We start from the raw sequence: 22,559 nt of genomic DNA on the forward strand, positions 1-22,559 counted from the left end.
CTGAGCCTGTGAAACCAGAGGCAAGGGCATGTCAGAGGAACAGTGCATTGTACAGAGCCCTGATCCGACAGGGAAATGGTACCCAACGAGCTATCAGGCAGAAAAACTCTCCCTCCTGTAAGAGAAGCAAATGGTGGCTAGAAAGAGCGCAGAACACCAAACCCAGCACCTCCTCCGTGGGCTGCCATTTGAGCCGCAAAGAAGACAGCAGATCCCCTGCAATATAGTGAAATATTAAAATACCGGCTGAACTCATCATTGGATCACTGACAACACCGAACTCTGTCTTCATAAATATTATAGAATGATGGAGACTACTTCAGCATGGTGCAAAGTATTTTGGAGAAATGAATTCCCAGTCTTGAAACATTGTTTATTCTATTGCTTATACACAAAGATGCATTGTTACTTTGAAAGTCAGAATATCACATATTTTATCACTTAATTCCATGAGTAACCTCCAGCAAGTTGCACAATGAAAGCCTCAGTTCACGTGTGGTAAGTGATGTGAATAACTGAGGTTCTTGTCTTCAAGACCGAAACCCTCTCGTCTTGTTGACTTGCCCATTCTGCGCTTTTTCTTCCCAATTTCAAATGGCAAGTTCAGGCTGCTCCAACTCATTTTTCTCGTGCCGCATGAGGCATTGAATTAAATTTTCTAAATACAAATGAAAGAGGATCTCTGTATTACCAGGAAGATTTGTGTCTTGTTAAACAATGTAATGGTTTGAGTCCAATGAGTCTGCAAGAACTACTCCAATCAAATTGGTTTTGCCCATATTTGAAAATCTTTTCACATTTTGCCTATGTATTCCACACAAATGCATAAATCTTAAAGTAACTAGAGTCAGCTGAAAAAAGGAATGTTCTAAGCATTTACTGTGAATAAAAGATATCTGAGAAAATAGGCTGAGGGGAATTGGGACATGACTGAGATGAGTAGCAATAGCTGATGAGATGATTTAACACACTTCAAGAAGAGGAGGCTGGCAGTCACTGGACATAGTGTTTTTTTCTTTCTATGTAAAATATTTATCTTGATGAAGAAGCTTCCAGATACAAAGTGACTGTCACTGTATATTTTTAACTGTAGATCCTCCCATGACTTACCAATCTAATATGTATCCATGTTCTTCTTGGCTTCTCATGGATGTCCGAATGGAAATGAAGAACAAGTGATACTGAGATGAAGGGAGTTACTGTGAAATGTAAATAGATGAAAACAAGAGCCTTCTGTAGAAACTGGTGGTTCCTATAAGGGAATATCATATTTAAGTCATATTTAAGTCTTTCGAACAACACTGCAGACTTGCCCTCCAGAAAGGTTACACAAGTTTATAGTCCAAGGAGCAGTGGACAGAGATGCTACCAAACTTGACCCATATCAAAACAATTTAGTATTGTGTTGAGAACTATCTCATTATTGATTTAATCTGCATTATTTTCTGCATTGTATATCATCTAGTTGTATTTCCTCTTTCTAATTTACTGTTCTTATTCTTTGCTAATCATTTTGAGTAAGATATTTGATCAGTGATTAATACATCAGCTCCCATAATTCAATACTCTTGTGGTTAGTATTCTTATTATTGGCCTTTTAGCTTTTCTCTCTTTTTTTGAGATATTTCCTTATTGTATTTTGCATTCCTTCCTTTCCTTTATGGTTTCTGCCTGTTTACTCATGTTTAGATCTGCCCCCGTATTGCAGAATGACATAAATTTTTATCTTAATTTTCTTGTAGTCCTCTTATGACTTCATCTTTTATATTTAAATCCTCAAGCCATGTGGATTTTACTTTACAGTAGTGAGCGAGGAAGATTTACCTTCATTATTTTCCAGAATTATGGGCCAGTTGTCACAAAACCTATTGAAGTCACGCTTTTTTCTCTGATTGGAAATCCACTTTAATCATACTGTAAATTATTATTTATTCATGGCTCTGACTCAGAGACAAAGTTTAGTTGAGAAATAGACCCAGATATTGGGATAAATTTTAGGACACATAGGGTATTCTTGTAATAGTCACACCTCCTCTAAAAATTCTTCACAGATATCATTAGTCGGAGGATTTCCAAGATTTTGATAGAAAGTTCCTTTTATGGGATAAAAATTGACTTTCTCCCCCAACACAATTCTTATCCCCTATACCAGGGTCAACAAACTTTTTCGGTAAATATTTCAGGCCACAGGGTCTCTGTTGCAAGTACTCAACTCTGCTGTTGTACCAAAGAAGATTCCCTCCAAACAGCCTTTATTTATGGGAGCTGCAATTTGAATTGTGTATAATTTTCACAAAAATGTTAATTTCCACAAAGAAGAAAATATTGTTCTTCTGTTTTTTTCCCAACAATTAAAAGATGTAAACAACAGTCTTAGCTCATGGGTCATACAAAAACAAGTGGTGGGTGTGATTGGGTCTGTGGTGTATAATCTTCCAGCACTGCTCTATGTGATAGCCCTTCATGTATTTAAAGACAGTTGTGATAGACTTACTATAATTTCTAGTTGGTAATCAATATACTTATAAAATACATTGTTTTGAATTGGCATGTGTATCAGTTAGTTGAGATGACTTACTACAAAGTTATATGAACAACCAAACTCTAAATTAAAATATAAGTTCAGGAGTTTGGTAGAAGTGAGCAAAAATACTTTTTATTGTACAACTTGTTTTTTCTTAAAATAGGCTAAATTGGAGATTTTCTATGAGGAGATCTTATAGCCCAATCTCTTTGTTTAGCTGAAATCTCTAATAATTACAGTGGTTTTTCCATTTCTCTTTTGATGAACACACACGTTATTCGGTGTAAACAAGTGGATTCCTTTTACCGTAATCCTTACTTTGTTAGATATTAACATACTATGACATTTCTTTTGATCAGTGTATCACATAATTTCTTATTCTATACCTTCAATCTTTTGTGTACTTTTGTTTTTTTAATTTAATTTAATTTTTATTGAAGTATAGTTGATTTACAATGTTGTATTAGTTTCAGGTGTACAGCAACGTGATTCAGTTATATATATACATATATCCACTCCTTTTTAGGTTCTTTTCCCTTATAGGTCATTACAGAGTACTGAGCAGAGTTCCCTGTGCTGTACAGTAGGTCCTGGTTGGTTACCTATTTTAGATATATGTGTACTTGTATTTTAGATATGCCTCTCCTAAACAGAGTTTTGTATTTGCTCTAAGTCTTTGTTAATTTTGGAGTTCACCATCACTATAATTACTCGTACATTGGGATTCTACGCTTCTGCTTTCTATTTATTTGTCATACTTGGCTAAGCTTCTCTTCTCTTGCCTTGCTTTCTTTTGAGTTAAAGAAACCAATTCATTTTCTTTCCTCACTGGTATGAAAGTGAAATACTGTCTTTCTGTCCTTTGATCATTACCACAGACATTTTAACAGGCCCATTGAATGTAATTCGTCAAAAATTAATCTATTTCCTTCTTCTCATCTCAACAAACAAGGACTTTAGGCAAATTTACCTCTAATCATGTCCACCCTCCCTTTGCCCTAACTGGACTCCTATTATAGCCCAGGCTTTAATGACACCTTGATTGTTTTAATTACAGACGGTCCCTGACTTATGATGGTTCAGCTTAAGATTTTTTTGACTTTATGATGGTGTGAAAGTGATATTATGCATTCAATAGAAGCTGTACTCGGAGTTGTGAAATTTGCTCTTTCCCAGGCAGTGCTCTGTGGTCTGATCCTCTCTCGTGATTCAGGGCAGCTACAGTCAGCCCTGCAATCATGGGGGAAACCATGATACCCTGACAACCATCCCAGACCCAGATGGCCATTCTGCCATTCACCTTCAGTACAGACTCCAGTAAATTACATGAGATATTCAACCCTTTATTATAAAATAGGCTTTGTGTTAGAGGATTTTGCCCAATTCTAGGCTAATGTGAGTGCTCTGAGCACATTTAAGACGCGCTGGCTAAGCTGCGATGTGCGGTAGTTTAGGTGTATTAACTCCATTTTTGACTTAGGATATTTTCAATTTACAATGGGATTATGGAGAAGTAACACCATCATAAGTCGAGGAAGATCTGTATTTTGATTATTTAAATTATTATTATCGACTTATTTGCTCTTCTTTTTCTCTTGAATCAATACATACGAGTGGAATCTTGCTTATTGGGTAGGTGCATGTTTAGCTTTATCACATGCCACCAAAGACTTTCCAGATTCACTGTCCTTAGTTTCACCTGCCTGCCCAGTGATGTAGGAGCATTTCAGGTGCTTCACAGACCCATCAACACTTGGTCACTTTTATTTTAGCTGTTCTAATGGGTTTTTAATTTTTTTCCCTGATAACGTACAATGTTTTTTTTCTTAAAACATAAGTATGGGTATATTTACTTCTCTCAAATGCATACAAGACAATAATTACACAGCAACAAATCTTTTGTTCTACAGTGATTTGATTCAGAAGCATTTGAATGAAATTTACATAATTTCACATTCATACCCTTACATTTTAAAAAAGATTATTTATTTGTTTGTTTATTTATTTATTTATTTTATTTATTTTTGGCTGTGTCAGGTCTTAGTTGCGGCACACGGGGTCTTTGTTGAGGCACGTGGGATCTGTCATTGCAGCTCGTGGACTCTTCGTTGTGGTGCGTGGGCTTCTCTCTAGTTGTGGCATTCGGGTTTTCTCTTCTCTAGTTGTGTCTCACAGGCTCCAGGGCACGTGGGGTCTGTAGTTTGCAGCACGTGGGCTCTAGTTGAGGCACGTGAGCTCAGTAGTTATGGCACATGGGCTTAGTTGCTCCACGGCATGTGGGATCTTAGTTCCCTGACCAGGGGTCGAACTCTCATCCCCTTCATTGGAAGGTGGATTTTTTCCCACTGGACCACCAGGGAAGTCCCTTGCATTTTTAAATACTGTAAGTAGAAAAGCCCCCCAGATAACCAATTCTTGTATTTCCTATTTATCCCGCTATACATCCAAACTTTAAAAAGTGACACACTGAACATTATACAGAATATTTAAATCATGTTTAAAAACTTGAGATTTTAAAATCACTGTTCCCCAATATGATTCGGAAAAGTCCTAATGCTGACAAGTGCAGTCCCCGGTGGTGAAGTGAATTGCAGGAGGGGTAGAAAGAAGAGACAGGCATAAGTTTGCTTCTTTTTATCCTGTGCTCATTGGCTTCTCAAATTAATTCCTCTCTTTTTGTTCAAGTCCTTTTACCATTTTACTATTGGGTGGTTTGTTTTGCTGCTTGTAGGGATTCTTTATATAATCTGGATCCAAGTCCTTTGTCAGATATATGCAAATGTATTCTCCCAGTCTGCCTTTCATTCTCTTAATGGTGTGCTTTGATGAGCAAAGCTGTTAGTATTGATGAAGTCCAATTTATCCTTGTGTGTGTGTGGCGGTGGGGGGGAGAACTTCTTTATGTGTCTTTTCTGAGAAATGTATTTAGACCTATTTTGTGGTCCAGCAAGTGTCCAACTTCAGTGGAAGTTCATGTGCCTCATCCATCTCTCGTCTCCTTCCGGAGATTATATTATATTATATTATATTATATCATATTATATTATATTATGTTATATTATATTATGTTATATTATGTTATATTATATTATATTATATTATGTTATATTTTATGTTATATTATATTTTGTTATATTTTATGTTACATTATGTTATGTTATATTACATTATGTTATGTTATATTATATTATGTTATGTTATATTATGTTATATTATATTATATTATATATTATATTGATTTATTGGGCCACACCACACAGCATGCGAAACTTCCCCAACCAGGGATCGATCCTGCGCCCTCTGCAGTGGAAGCATGGAGTCTTAACCGCTGGACCACCAGGGAAGTCCCAGAGCCCAGTACATGCGTTTTACCACACGATACTGTCACAGAGTTCAACAGGGCTCTGTTCTCTTTTTTTAATCATATTTTTTCCCTCTCTGTTTTTCAGACTGTACAATAACTGTTGATTTATCCTCAAGTCTATAGACTGTTTCTCCAGCAATCACCAATCTGGTGTTAAGAACATCCAGGGACTTCTAAAAAATTTCAGATATTGTGCAGTTTTCGGATTTCCACTTGTTTTATTTTTTATACTGCGCCCGTCTCTGCTGGGATTACCCATCTCTTCAGTCTTTAGAATCATTTTCCCTTTAAGCCCTTGGCCATATTTTAATAGCTGTGTTTGGTTTCTTGTCTGCTAATCCCAAGATTTTGATGATCTCAAGGTCTGTTTCTACGGGCACTGTTCTCCCGAGTGTACATAATACTTCTCTCTTCCTTTGCCTGTCTAGTCTTTCAGCTGTTGCTTTCTGCAGGCTACTTGGTGTCTTCTGCATGCATCTGTACTTCACAAGTCAGTTAACATTTGTGGGATTTTGTAGGCAGACTTTGCCCCCCTCCCACTGTGGTTCCTTCATTTTTGAGATTTCTCACCTCAATTTACAGCCACTCTGGCTGCTGCAAACTCTCTGCTCTGGCACCTACAGCCAGTAAGCCTGGGGCTTTCTGCTTTCTTTCCAACTGAGCCGCATCCATGAACTGGAGAGTATCATTAGGGGAAAGATGGTTCTAACTCAGTGAAGTTCTCTCCTTTCAAGGGTTCAGCTTATCCCTACTTTTAGGAACTCTCTAGAAGCATCAAATTGTGTTACTTTAAAATTTTTTCCCAGAGTTGACGAGGTTAGTCTGATATACACTACTTAACCATTACTAGAATCGGAACTATCCAGATCACTATTTTAGTTCATGAGCTCTCTCGAGCTGTGTTTTATATGTTGTAATACCCATCCTTTAAGATTCTTTGTTTTTTTGTATTTTAATTTCTAAACATTCTCTGAATATTTTTCTAATTTGGCTGGTCAGTTTTGATAGTCTCTGTTCTCTTGTCATGCTTTCAATGATTTCTTTACCACATTAAACCTATTCATTTTATGTGATATCTTCTATAACTTGAGGTCTGTTGTATAGGGGGAAGGTTGTCTCTTGATTTTAATTTGTGACGGCTTATTTTGTTACATTTAGTTGAGCTGCTTGTTATTGTAAGTTTTTCTTCCTTTTGAAACTTTATAGGAATTCTTCAGGCATGGACTTTAAAGTACATTCCTGCTTCTTCAAGCAAAGACTTTAAAGTACATTCCTGCAGAGAAGAAATGTGTTGTATTTTCTTCAACCAAAATGTGGAGGACACATCCAAAATTGGATTGCCTTAAACTAATGGTTGGCTTGATGTGTTTTGGGCCATACAACTAATGTGAATCTGGAAGTGGTCAGGAATATTTTTTTTCTTGTTTTTGAACGTTCCACGAGTAATGAGGCTGAGCCAGGTGAGTTTCCCTCAGGCTCCCCTGCAGAGGTGTGCTTCTTCAGTCACCACTGCTGTCCTCCCACTGAGTCCAGCTACCAACCCCACCTCGTGGGCTGCTTGGGACCAGAACTTGCCTCCTTTCCTGATGGTCCATAAAAACCCGAAATTTCCTTCCACTTTCACTCCTATTAAGCCACATATTTTTTAAAAAGCAAGACGAGTTAAACATTTTATCCATCATTCCTTTTGGAATGCCATAAAAACCAAGTGTTTTCCAATGGTCTCTAGCAATTTTGCTGGGCATGGAAGTTTTCCTGTCAGCTTTTGCTTCATGTATTTCGAAGCTGGGTCTTCAGTACATAAAGGCTTCTGACTTTTTTTTGATGTTCTTGGAGCAGTTTTCTCATCACCGATAAGAAACACCCCTCCTCGTGTGTTCCACTGATATCACCTTTGTCTTCTGCTTTGTCTCATACAAGCACGTTTCTTCTCTTTGTCAGCATTTACTTGGTATTTTCTTTATAGACCTTCATTTTTATCCCTTTTATTTTTAGGTGTCTTATAATGAGTGAAAAAGCAAAATTAATTTGTATTCTGTTTACAGCAGCACCCCTGTTATTTAACAGATAAATGTGGCTCCGTTAGCCATTACTGGGAGTATGAATATCTTTGGACATATTCCTTCTGTCTTACTTTGTGCTTTCTTCTTTTAATACTTTCCAGCCTTTTATTTTTCCCTTTCTTGTATTATTACCTTGTATTATTAGGTATGAAAGCATAACCAAACTTAGTGGCTTAAACACACACATTTATCGTCTCAGTGGCTGTCTGAACACAGCTTCCTGGCTCCCCTGCTCATGTCTCTCGAGCCTGCAATCAGGTGTCCGCGGGGGCCGTGGTCTCATCCGATGCTTCACGAGAGAAGGACCCGCTTCCGAGCTCAGTGTGGTCACTGGCGGTGTTCAGTTCCTGGTGGGCTGTTGAAGGGAAAGTTTCCGTTTCTTGCTGGTTGTCAGCAGGACGTCACCATCCTTGCCACGTGGGCCTCCGCAAACCCATAGGACGGCCCACAGCAGGGCAGGTGGCTTCTTCAAAGGCAGCAGGGGGCAGATCTGCCTGGAGGACTGATGTACAAGCTCACATCGTGCAATCACAAACACCCCATCGCCTCTGCCATATTCTCCTGTTAGAAGAACATCCCAGGTCCTCCCCACTCAAGGAGAAGTGATTACACAAGCCCACGGACATCAGGACACAAGAGGCAGGGAGACCACCTTAAAGTCCATCCACCACATTTCCCAGGCCCTTTCTACATTGAGATTATTTTCTTTGTTACTTTTTTAATGGTTTGGGTTATTTATATTTTAACATTCCTACTCACACCCATACTTTCCCAGCAGTGTCTAGAGTTGATCAGATTATATATTCTTTACCAAACAAACCAAAGTTATTTAATTCCTAATGTTATGTATTAAAAAAATTAGTGCAAATATGAGGTTTGGCTATGATCAAGAGAAGAGCTAGCCCTAAGCATAATTACGATTTCAGAGGAATTATTCACTATGGATTCATATCTGAGCCTACCCTAGGAGCAGTGTACCGCGCGTTTGTCACTTACGTCTGAGACCCTTACGTAAGCACATCTGCCCCCAGTCCCATTCTCAAGGGCCCTCTGTTTTGCTAACTTATTAGAATAATTAATTTAGCTTCAAGTGTTAATGACTAATAATGTCTTTTATGTAATCATCCAAATCACATTTTTCAAGACAACCAAGGCCTCTGTGCCTAAATCCGAGGGAGGGCTATTAATTCCATAAGCAGATCAATCTGCTATGTATACCAGATGTAAGCAAGGTAATTAGCCCCAGAAAAAGTCAAGGTGATGTGTGGAGTTAGAGCTTCTTTCTATATCAAAACTTGTACCTCTGGCATTTGAAAATGCCAAAACACAATTGTATTCAAAACATCGAAACAATGTTAGACTTCCTGTCACCTAATTCACTGACTCTCTCTGTTTACTTTGCAAGGATAGAAAATATTGATGAAAATGATAATACATACTCCAAATTCATTCCTTTTCTGTTACGGAGAAGATTTAAAAAATGGAAATAATTTGTTTCCTTACAAGACCACATTTTAGGTCACAAACTAGACTAAAGCGCTCATCTGAAGTCTTTTATCATATCCCTTTTCTAACAGGTTAGGCAGAAAGAATCCTTAGTGGTTATTTAGAAAATATTGGACATAATTCCAATTTATGCTTATTAGTATGTGTTTGTGTCCTTAGAACACAGAAATCCTGTGTGTGTGTGTGTGTGTGTGTGTGTAAAATTGCTGGCACTAGTCACTGTAGTCAATATTTAAAGTGCTAAGCTCGACACAAAGTCTAAAATTCTGTCAGAAAGGAGCTATTTCTACCGCTTGAAAAATGTCCCCTCTGCCCAGCCCCTGCTCATGGCTTTCTGGCCGTGACTTTGGAACAAAACCATGATTCTTCCAACAGAGACTGGGGTTATACTTTGAATGCTAAGTCATTTGGGATGATGTTTTTTTTCATGTGATGCCAGCGTCCACTGTTCATGCAGTATGGAGACATCAGTTAAAGAGAATGCAGAATTGATGTTCTATCTAGACTAGTTATGATGCTTAGCATATAAGCACATATCCAGAATACTTTCTTTTTTTTATTTATTTATTATTTTTTTGGCGGTACGCGGGCCTCTCCCTGTCGTGGCCTCTCCCATTGCGGAGCACAGGCTCCAGACGCGCAGGCTCGGCAGCCATGGCTCACGGGCCCAGCCGCTCCGCGGCATGTGGGATCTTCCCAGACCGGGGCACGAACCCGTGTCCCCTGCATCGGTAGGCGGACTCTCAACCACTGCGCCACCAGGGAACCCCCCAGAATACTTTCTGATCGACTTATGGCTGAGGAGATTTTGGTGACGTTTGGTTTGCCTAGTGTAATTCAGATCGTACCTGCAGAGTTCTCAAACCTCATTGAGGACGAAATACCACATAGTTGAAATCTGTGATAATTTAGATGTGCTCAAGGTAGCTTGTCCTTTGTACAAACGAAGAACAGGTTAATGAAGTGAATGAATTGTATAAAAATATTATAAACGGAGCTCTTGATTGACTCCAAGGTTCTCCCTGGCCCTAAAGTTGTGGGGATGTGACTGTTTTCGAGCACCGTTTGCACTGATGTGCGGGTCTATCTCTTTTTAATTAGTCGCTAACAAAGGTCTCCTGAGGATAGTGTAAGAGATGCTCCCTCAGCCTGGAGTGAGTCGTGGGTTTTTCACTTTCTGTTGTTTCTTCTTCTTCTTCTCCTTCCCCTTCTTGCTTGAAAATGACCAGACAATTTTCTATGCGAGCAGTTGAAAGAGAGACTCAGTGGAATCAGTGACCCAATGACCTGTAGGTGTGCGGGAGAAAGACATGGTGCAGATGAATGTAGCCGCCAGGAATAAGGTTCTTGTTCCCAAGTTTGGGACAGTCACCCCAGGGATTGGTCCTGCTGCAGCGCAGTGACGGGGGGACAGTTCTCGGTGTCCAGGGAAGGCAGAGATGCTGGTATGAGCGTCAGGACTGTTTTCTCCAGGGAGCGTCTGGACCAGACCAGGACCGGATGCTGGTTCTCATCCCCCTCCCTCCCTGTGTCCTTCTATGATGCCACCTCCCACCTCTGCTCCCCCCATCACACAAAAGGCTTCAAGTAGTCGCATAATTCACGGGTCAGTATTTCCAAGAACCATTTGCTTCTTTTGCAAACCTTATCTACGAGCACATTTGCAGTTTGCTGTGTGAGGAATTAAATGCACCGCTCCTTCACAAGACCGCTCCACAAGCTGCTTTGGAGACCTTGGTTTGTTTCCTTCAGCTTTAAACAGAAATGTTTAATGAAGATGAGATTTTGATTTCCGTTTCCATACATAGGACTTGCTGAATGTGAGCGGGAAAAAACACAGCCTGATGTGGTGGAGTTAATGGAAGCCGTGTATAATCATCATTATCTGTGACAATTAAGGCAGCACCAGGCTGTGTTGTGACCGTTTACTGTGCTGTGTGATGATGCACCGAAAGTGATGTTTATGCCCCCATGGACTGCTTTGCCATTCAGAAATTCATAACTGTATAAATTCATTCCGTGGATTGAGCATATGTCTTCAGCATATCCCTAGTTCGCTGGATCTTTACACTGGGAATGTAGCCCACAAAATGAGAATAAATGCATAGAATTGATCAGAAAATAAAAAGTTGCTGGACGATGCACAGAATCTCTTGGTGTCATGGGAGTGTTAGAATCTCTTGATAAGGGGTCCATGGCTGGGGTGGGAGAGAGGGACCAGACGCACAGAGGTGGAAGAGATGCAGGGGCAGGCACAACTGGAGAAGGGGAAGCGGGGTCCAGTCCAAGCACTGGTGGGAACAGTGTTATAGCCTGAATGTCTGAGTCCTCTCAAAATTCACATGCTGAAACCCCGCATTGTGATGGTATTAGGAGGTGGGGCCTCTGGAAGGTGATTAGGATGAGGTCATGGGGGTGGAGCCCTCGTGAATGAGTTTGGTGCCCTTATGAGAGTCACAGAGAGCTTGTGAGGGCACAGTGAGCTCTGCAACCCAGCAGAGGGCCCCACCAGGCATGGAATCTGCCAGCGCCTTGACCTTGGGCTTCCCAGCATCCAGCACTTTGAGAAATGGATTTCTATGGTGTATAAGCCACCCAGTCTGTGGTATTGTTATAGCAGCTGCACAGACTAAGACAGACTTGACCTGACTACTCATGCAATTCACGTCAAGATACATATTGCAGCCCTGACTCAAGTCTGGACTCAGACAAGGAGACAGGAGGCTCCCATCCAAGGGGACACAGTAGCGCCAGTGATCAAAGTCAGTGACAAGTAGGGAGGAACCCCAAGCTCTATGAGAGATGGCCGTCTAGCCCAAGCTGTGCAGGAATAGGTGGGTGAGATGTGAGAACTGAAATCAGTGTTCTGAGCTGGGCAGCACAGAAACTCTAACACAGACGTGTGAGATTTGAGTTCTGGCTCCACCATTAACAAGTGATATATGACAGTCATCCTGTTACCATCTGTACCAAGAGACAGAACGGTCCCTACTGAATAGGGATGTGCTGGGACTAAGTCAGGTGGTGCGTGACGCACCCAGGGCGTGTCTGTGACCCAGTTATCACTAAGTAAAGATTGCTCTTCCTATTCTTATTTTCATTATATAAATTATTATTACTATTCCTGGACAGCCAAAGACTGCACCATCTCCAAAACAGAAACAGGCTCACAGACGTAGAGAACAGACCTGTTGTTGCCAGGTGGGGGGTGGGGGAGGGATGGACTGGGGGTTTGGGATTAGCAGATGCAAAAACTATTATCTAGAGGATGGATAAACAACAAGGTCCTTCTGTATAGCACAGGGAACTGTATTCAGTATCCTGGGATAAACCATAATGGGAAAGAATATGAAAAAGAATATATATATGTGTGTGTATAGCTGAACCACTTTGCTGTCCAGCAGAAATTAACACAACATTGTAAATCAACTAGACTTCAGTAGAATAAACTAAAAAAAGATTGCACCATCTATTCTAGTATACTTAGATTTTTTAAAGTGGACCCCTCTTTCAGTCTAAAGGAGTGACTGGGGAAGAATTAAATTTCAAATAGTGTGGTACCTGGGGCAGGCTCCCCCGCGTTGGAGGAGAAAGCTGTGCAAGGCCCCTCCGACCCTGCTGGCGCCCCTCACTCTTCTCCACCCTCCCAGGGCCCCAGGGACCGCATCCTTGCTTTGTGGCTTCTGAGGGGTCAGCAAAAGGGAAGCGCTGGGGGGAGGTGCGGGGCGGAGGGGAGTGAGTCCGAGCACTCCCGCCCCACCACGTCCCTGAGCTGCCAGCCTCCGTCAGGCAGCCTCTGCAGCAGCTGCTCTTCCTGGGGTCCCATCCCTGCCCCCTCCTCCAGCCCCTCCAAGCTTGGGATGGGGATGGTTCCCCAGTTACTAGCCCCACATGCTGTGCTACCCTTGGTTGCTTTTTCCTAAATCTTGCCTACGCCTTAAAAAATGTCCCTTTAGGGGCTTCCAGTGGTTAGGACGCCATGCTTCCCCTGCAGGGGGGCATGGGTTCGATATCTGTTCGGGGAACTAAGATCCCACAAGCCGCTCAGGGCAGCCAAAAAAATTAATAAAATGCAGAACTTACAAAAAAAGTAAAAATGTACTTTTGTTACACTTTCCTCCATTTCTCAGTATGACGCCTTCTGTGTCCTGCCCTGGGCACCCTTGTGGCCCCACGCCCTTATCATTGTTTCCATGGCTTCCGAGCTATTTAGAGAATATTCTGCCTCACTCCCTTCTTTTCTCATCACCAAAAACAGCTGACATTGTAACTTTTGGCACAGAGATACTCATAAGCACCCCTAACATGCCAACAAAGCAGGGGAGACATAAATGAATGCTCCCTGCCTGTGTATCCCTGTTATAATTACATAGAATATGGTAATTTTTTTTTTTTTTTTTTTTTTTTTTTTGTGGTATGTGGGCCTCTCACTGCTGTGGCCTCTCCCGTTGCGGAGCACAGGCTCCGGACGCGCAGGCCCAGCGGCCATGGCTCACAGGCCCAGCCGCTCCGTGGCATGTGGCATCTTCCCGGACTGGGGCACGAACCCGTGTCCCCTGCATCGGCAGGTAGACTCTTAACCACTGCGCCACCAGGGAAGCTCTAGAATATGGTAATTTTTAGAAGCATGACTGAGATGCTTAGTAAAGTAGCAGGTGTTACAAAATTGCATTTTTATTATCCTTCCCCATATCAGACATGGAAATGATGGTCTCTCCAACTATTTTACCGCTTGCTGAATGTTCCTAGTCAGTTATCACTGATAGTACTTCCTTTTAAATCATATGTGGACAATTAGAGACTTTTAGGTTAATTAATTTTCTATATTAGGAGAAAAGAGTTTATGTAAATTTAAGACAGTGGTATTAATATGATTAACAATAATAGTTATCATAAACTATTTATAATTTATATGTATAAAAATGGAGCCCTTGCTGTAAAAATATTAAAAATTATAGTTAAATTTTATAGTCTTAAAATTAAAACTTTCTGCATAGCCACACTTTCTAATAGGACATATCTGGCCAATTACTTAATATAAATAAATGGTAATTGATTATCCATACCTACCATTATTCCCTAATGCATCTGGCTTATCCAAAAGATACACATCATTCCAAAAAAATTGCACTGTCAAATAAGATAAGGAAGGAAGTTTGGGTCAAGGGTAGATAAGAGTTGGAAAACTAAGAAGCCAGACTTGGGTTTGAAGATAAATTACATGTCTTGAAACTTTCTATCATGAGCTATGCACCCAGCACAATTGAGAGAAAGACAACGGGATGTGCCATGTACATTATCCACAAAACACACCCCCTAGTCAGGTAGAGTGAATCTCGTTCTAGCATCAAGACAAAGAGAAGCTTACTCATTGAAAGGGACATTGTGGCAATGGAAGGGAAATACTCTTGATGACATCACTGGACTGGTTTTTAATGAATGAATGAATGAAAACTGCTTTTTAGTGAATTCTTCAATGTCGACAGATATTGTAACATAACCCAAAGGACAATTTGGTTGTAGCAATTCTTTAGGGAAAAAGCCCTAAGAGGAAACTTTTTCGTTCACTACAGCCAGAACAGTTCTGACACCAAATGTGTGTGGGGTTTTCCCACACCAATCAGTCCTCCAGACACCGACTGCATGTCCTACAATCCAGTTCAGTTCTGACACTATCTACCTGGTGTTAGCACAGACCCCACAGATGAAAGACTCAATCCCGCAAGACTGTCCCCAATTCAGATGCCAATTGCAAGTAGGGGGTCCCCAGACCCCAGACACACCTTCTGTCCAACTTAACTACAGATTAGGGGTCCATGAACCCCTTCTCGGGTTCAATTAATTTGGTATAACACCTCACAGAACTCAGAGAAACACACTGCTTACATTTACTTGTTTCTTATGAAGGATGTGATGGAGGATGCAGATGGGCAGCCATATGAAGAGGTGCATATAGGGTGAGGTCTGGGGAAGGGGCTCAGAGCTTCCACGCCCTCCCCAGGCCCTCCACCCTCCCTGGACCTCCAGGTGTTCATCAACCCAGAAGCTCTCTGAACCCCTTTGGTTGGAGACTTATATGGTGTCTCCATTCTGCAGGCATGATTGACTATTAATTCAATCCCTATCCCCTCTTCCCTCCCCAGACGGTGGGGCTGGTGGGGCTGACAGTTCTAATCTGATTTGGTTTTCCTGGTGACCCACCCAGAGTCCCCAGGTTAGAAGAAAAGACGCTCCTATCACCTAGGAAATCCTCAGGGATTTAGGAGCTCTGTGTCAGGAACCTGGGTCAGAGAACAAATATTGGAAGAAAAGATGCTCCTAGTACACCTGTCACTCAGGAAATTACAAGGGTTTTAGGAAACCTGTGTCAGGAACTGGGGACAGAGACAGAATATTTCTTGCTATGTCAAAGACCCACAATGGTACAACCAGGGAAAAGGATCTGATGATGGCTTAATCACAGCTGTTAGTTGATTCATCTTCCCAAAATTTTGTTATGGTCTCAGAGAAGAAAGATCTCTCAGGAAAATCACATGAAAAAAAGCAACAAGCAATTGGTGGAAATAGACAAGTAGACAATTGGTGGGGAAAGAAATGCTTATCTGGGGAATTCCCTGGCGGTCCAGTGGTTAGGACTTAGCCCTTTCACTGCTGGAGCAGCACTTTCACTGCCGGGTCCGGGTTCGCTCCCTGGTCAGGGAACTAAGATCTCACATGCCATGCAGCGCGGCCCCCCAGAAAAATGCTGATCTGCTTCCATGTTTGACTTTATTCATCTCCATCCCTGCAAAGCCTGGCACCAAACTGGACTTCAGGCTTAAGAAACAATGCACCCAACCTGGACTTGAGAAATAAAGGGAAAGAGGAAGATGAGAAGAGGCAGAAAAGTGATAAAATATCAGGATGGAGTTATCATAGATGTAGCTGGAAATGATGCGGCAAGATTTTAAAATATGAGAGAAAGAGAGAAAGAGAAAGAAAGGGAGGGAGCATCTATACCTTTAAGAACTCCTGCCGAGGCCCCAGAGCTCTGAGAAGGCAAAGGGCCTGATCTTTTGCTCCCAGACCTTGGCCCATCAGCATCAAAGTCGGACCTGATATGGGTCCCACTCCAGCATCTCAAATCTACATTTCGAATTTAAGTGCATTTCTGCTTGACAACACCTACTACCATGGCAACTGCCCCTTTCACCCAGAGTGGGCTGACCCCGCAAAGCAGCCCCAGATAATTCTTAATTTAAACTCTGGGTTTTTGTTTTGTTTTGTTTTGTTTTTAGAAGTCGTACCTAAAGAATGCCTAAAATGTTCTCTCCTGATAGACAGGTTTTTACCCCCCCCCAAGTGAAATTATAGTTGCAAAGGGAAACCAAGCTAGATTTGGTGGCATCAAATCTGTTTTTTATATTTTAAGTTTCACCAAACATCTCAGCAGTCTTAATGCATTCAAAATATTTGAAATATAAAAATTATACATTTAAAGAGGTTTAGAGCTGAGCAACAAATGGGTAACATATTACTTAAAATGTATATCATCAAAGGTCAGTTTTCCTAATGCAAAAAAGAATCATGCAAATAAACATGAGGAAACATAAATAGAACAACAGGGAAAAATAGGCAAATATTATGAGCAGACAATTTCTATAGAAAAAGGTATAAAGAAGACGGGTTTATCTTAAATAGTATTAAATAGCAAATAAGATTTTACCTTAAATGTTTTGTTTCTATTTAAAACATACACATCTGTTAGCCAATCTCTTGATATGATAAGCATTTCGGGTTTTCTTTATTAATTAACTATACCTGTGATGCATTGCCTTTTATTTCCGATTTCAGTTTCTTTAAAGTAAAATTTAAAAACCTTCTAAGTGCAGAATCCTTCTGGAGTTTTCCTTTTTTCCCCCTCACAGCATTTTTAAAAAGTTTTATAGAGATACAATTTTCATACAAAAAATCTCACCCATTCAAATTGTACAACTCAATTTTAGTATGTTTACAGAGTTGTGCAGCCATCAGCTTAATCTAATTCTAGATTAAAAAGAATCCGTATACCCACTTGCAGTCATTCCCCCCACCCGGATGCCCATCATAAACTTGTCTCCTCTTCTGCCAACTCATATCCAGTCCCAGGCAACCATTACTGTCTGTCTCTGTAGACATTTCATGTAAATGGAGTCATACAACATGTACTCTTTTGTGACTGGCTTCTTGCGCTCACCATAAGATGTTTATAAGATCCTTCTATGTTGTAACATGAATCAGTACCTCATTCCTTCTATGGCTGAACGATATTCCATTGTAAGAATACATCCCATTTTGTTTATCCGTTCATCAGTGATGGACACTTGGGTTATTTCCCCCTTTTGCCTATTATAAATAATGCTGCTATGGGGCTTCCCTGGTGGCACAGCGGTTGAGAGTCCGCCTGCCGATGCAGGGGACACGGGTTCGTGCCCCGGTCCGGGAAGATCCCACATACCGCGGAGCGGCTGGGCCTGTCGTGAGCCATGGCTGCTGAGCCTGTGCATCCGGAGCCTGTGCTCCGCAACGGGAGAGGCCACAACAGTGAGAGGCCCGCGTACCGCAAAAAAATATAAAATAAAATAATGCTGCTATGAAGATTTGTATCCAAGTTTTTGGTGGGCATATGTTTTCACTTCTCTTGACTACCCAGGATTGGAATTGCTGGGTCAAGTGGTAACTTACCATCAGGCATTTTGAAGAATGGCCAGACTGTTTTCCATGGTGGCTCCACCATTTTACACTCCTACCAGCAATGTATGCGGGTTCCAGTTTCTCTGCATCCCTACCAATAGTTGTTATTATCTGACCTTTTTATTATAGCAATTTTAGTGGGTGTGAAATGACAACTTGTTGTGACTCTGAGTTAATATTACTTTTGTAGAAAAACAAGAGTCAAACTTATATTTTAAAAGGTATTTTTAAAAAGTCTGCTTGTGGCATTTTTAGCAGGGAAGAAATAATGTGTTGTATGTGCGCTTCAGCCATAGATTTGCAATGGGCCTGCGACTCCAAAACATTCAGGTTTGATTCTCCTTGATTGCTGAGACAGATGACAGTTTCCTGACAATCGTTCAGGTTTTCGTTACTTTCTGGGCATTTATAATCTTGGGCTCAGGGAAAATAACTCTGGCAAAAGTCAAGAGATTTGTGTGTTCCCAGCTCAGTGGCTAAACTGAATGCATAATCTTAGGAGCAAATTCAAGTCCCTCTTTTTACCTACAGACATGTTCTATGTCCACTACTTTTAGACCGTTAAGTGTTGGGCTATTTTTTTTTCTACAAAATATTCCATAGGAACCCTAAAGTATATACTCTGCTCTCCTGATTCTCTTAAACATATGTTATGTAAAGGAATTTTACATTGCCCAAAGACAATAGAATTTTCATGCATTTAAGTGCTTTTATTTTCCAATACTTTGCTTATTTACAAAGCTTCTCTATATACATGTTCCTAATGTATAAAAGAGCTATTGGACTTCCCTGGTGGCGCAGTGGTTGAGAGTCCGCCTGCCGATGCAGGGGACACGGGTTCGTGCCCCGGTCCGGGGGGATCCCACATGTCACGGAGCGGCTGGGTCCCTGAGCCATGGCCGCTGAGCCTGCACGTCCAGAGCCTGTGATGCGCAACAGGAGAGGCCACAACAGTGAGAGGCCCGCGTACTGCAAAAAAAAAAAAAAAAAAGAACTATCAACAGTTAACAGTTCTTACACTTCATTAAGAAGGTATTTAATACCAACAAAATACTGTACTAGTCAAGAGGTCTTCATTGGGGTACAGAGGCAGTGTTAGCTGAGCAGGTGAAATAGCCGCGGTTTTGGCCTGGAATGTTGAATAGTGGCATGAATAGGAATATGAAACCCAGGCTCTTTACCCTTCCTTCCTCCACTTGTGCAATGGGTATGTAGTAGAACACACTCATTAATGTTCAGAGACAGGTGCTAGGAGAGAAGAGAAACCCCAACCCACAGAGGTTTGGGTCCATAAGAGTCTATTTCCTAAAATAGAAGACCACTAGGGCCCATCTAATGTAGAGGATCTGGGTCAGAATCATCCCGTTCCCGAGAAGTTCATGATGTCAGTGGCTCAAGGAAAATAACCCTGTTCAATTGAGCAAGGCCAGGGACAGAGACTTACACACTTTCCTTGACTCTTGGTCTACACTGGCAAGGGAAAATGCTGTCAAAGATAAAGGTCTTCTAATTAAATTTGGAAGGGCGTTTACGTGTACACTTGGGATTTCTCTGACATCTTTTTCATCAGTAGAGCAATGTAACTAGGTTTAAAAAAGAGATTAAAAACTGTGTGATGTCAGTTCTTACTTGAGAGTGCAGTGGGAGGGACAGTGGCACAAGTGTCCCTTCATTGCTCCATTTGTTCAAGAAACTTTTATTGAGCACGTACTCTTTGTCCATCACAGCTTGAGAGCATGAGGGCCCAAAGAGAAGCAGGACAGCGCATGCCCTGAGTGTGGTACAGAGAAGCTGACATGTAAATAAATATGTGAGATAAGTTGTTAAAAGGGCTGTTCTAGCTGTAAGAAAGATAAGTGCTTAAATGGACAACATAGCAATTTATTTTTAATTTGTAGTTTTTATTTGAAAAAAATTGTTAATTTTTTTGTTGAAGGATAGTTGAGTTACAGTGACCAACATGGCAATTTTAATGTTGCATTATCACTCTGCAACATTAAGTTGATGCTAAATTTAGTCTCCATCTCTCGGTGATGTACCGATGCACGGTTGTGAAGGAACAGTGGAGAAGTATCAGATGCAGTCAGGGGCGACATTGGTCTTACTAGGTTTGCATCAGGGATGCATAAATGACTCTCCTCCAGACTCCCTGCAACAATTTACAAATCCTTGATGTTCCTACTCAGAATTTATGCAGGAGCTTCCCAGTTGCCTGCCCTCTTTGCCTTCAGAGGGTAGCTTGGAGAAGACATTCATTTTTAAAACTTGGATCTGCCTGCGTCATTCTCCACGTGGGGGCCACGGCCTCGTCGCTCTGTTTCCCATAGGAGATGGCTCAACGCTGTCACCATTGACCTCAGAGTGTCTCTCCACCTCGTCTCCATCACCCACCCCTGCTTCTACCTGCTGCTGTCTGAACTACTCATGACATTCCTCTGCTGGTCCTCCCTTGCCCTGGCTCCACAACTCCCTAATTGCTACATTTATGTTGCTGCTTTGAGATGTGTTTAAGCTGTTACCAGTTGTTCTAGCTTTCTCTGGTATTTGACCAAACACTCCACAAGACTTTTTATTTATATTCCTGAATCATTGTTGTTAACTTTGATGTCTCCCACCAGACCCTGTGAAATCCTTGAGGATAAAGGCTGCTTCCTATAATAAAATCACTGTGCTTGGCATATCATTAAGCATCACTGCACATGTTAAGTTAACTTGTTTAATTCCTAAATGTTTTCTCTATACCATTGTTATCATCCCTGTGAACTTTTAAAATAAATATTGACAGATCTCATTTTTTTCAGAAGATACCTTCCTGGAAATCTATGGGTCAATCAAATTATATAGGATGAATGATGTTTTCAGTGCAATAAGAAAGCTCACATTTTAAAGAATTTGAGTAATGAATTAATCTGTGGGTAAAGAATAGTTTGTAATGAGAAAATCACTCTCTTTTCCTATGCACTGTGATGGTTAGTTTTATGTGTCAACTTGACTGGGCCACAGGGTATCCAGATCTTTGCTCAAACATTATTCTGGATGTTTCTGTGAGGGTGTTTTTTTTGTTTGTTTGTTTTTGTTTTGGATGAGTTTAACATTTGAATCAGTAGACTGGGTAAAGCAGATTGCCCTCTTTAAAGTGGGTGGGCCTCATCCAATCAGTTGAAGACATGAATAGAACAGAAAGGCTGAGTAAGGGGGAGCTCCTACCCGACTGCTTTGAGCTGGGACATCAGGTTTTTTTCCTGCCTTCAGACTCAAACTGAAACATTAACTTTTCTTGGGTCTTGAGTCTGTTGACTTTTGGACTGGAACTAATGCCCCTGGTTCTCCTGGGTCTCCAGCTTACCTACTGTAGATTTTGGGACTTGAGAGCCTTCAGATTCATGTGAGCCAATCTCTTATAGTAAATTTATACTATATATACATATATACATACATATATATATATATATATATATATACACACACACACATACACCACATACATGTATATTCTATTTCTCTGGAAAACCCTAATAAAGCTACCTTGACTTTCACTTTTATGAGTTGGGAATTTCACACGTTGCATTTCCTTACAGCGGAATTCACCTCGGCAAAGTTAAACTTTTAGTAGGAAGTCACAAGAAATGAACTTTGACAAAACGACAGGATGAATCTGTTCTTCTGTTGTAAATATCACCTGATGTCAAATGTGAAACTGAACGTTGTGCCAAAAGTCTCAACTTAAAGCTGCTTTAATCAAAGCAGTTGCTAATGCCAACGATACATAAATTAAGGATGGCGCAGAAGGATGGACAAAACAACAACTCCGTTATAGCCGGTTTGGAGAGAGCCTGTCAGAGTTAAATAACGTCCGTGAGCCCACGCTGAGCAAAGGTAGATGGTGTAGGTGCCGCAAAGCATGGCAGATCCCACCCGCTCAAACCTCACAGAAATACTACAGTGAAAACCATGAGATGAGCATGCCTTCTTGTAGATTAGAAAGAAAACTGCAAATTCAACTGCAAAAACTGGAGATGAGTCAACACCTAGTTGATACATATAGGACCACATTTGCATCCCATGTTCATAAATGCAGCACAGAAAAAAAAAACATTCTGAGGATGGGGGTGAGGAGAGGGGTTCTGATGTCTGTGCTATCTTCAAATATTTCCTAATCTAATTTTCTTATAAAATTTAATATCCCCAAATAATATGGCAGTTGAGCTTCCTCCTTTTTTAAGCATTTCCCCCCTGTACTCTTGGCTTCTTTCTTTCTCCTGGATTCCTCTTCATCTATCCTCATTCTTTGTCTCTCCAGCATTCCCTAGGTCAGTGACTAATAGCAGATGCGTTGCGAAGACTGAATAGTCATTATTTAATATTCAGAGTTGCTTTGCTGTTCTATTCC

At 41.0% G+C, this 22,559-nt stretch overlaps 1 protein-coding gene across 1 annotated transcript in view; it reads left to right on the forward strand.

The window, feature by feature from the left end:
• The window catches only part of DPP6 (dipeptidyl peptidase like 6), a gene marked incomplete at both ends in the record, with an annotated part of 1,069,187 nt that overhangs the window by 67,054 nt on the left and 979,574 nt on the right, over positions 1–22,559 (forward strand). The window lies entirely within an intron of this gene.

The sequence above is a fragment of the Mesoplodon bidens genome (genome assembly GCF_964165515.1).
Source record: "Mesoplodon bidens genome assembly, chromosome: 9".
Lineage (NCBI taxonomy): Eukaryota > Metazoa > Chordata > Mammalia > Artiodactyla > Ziphiidae > Mesoplodon > Mesoplodon bidens.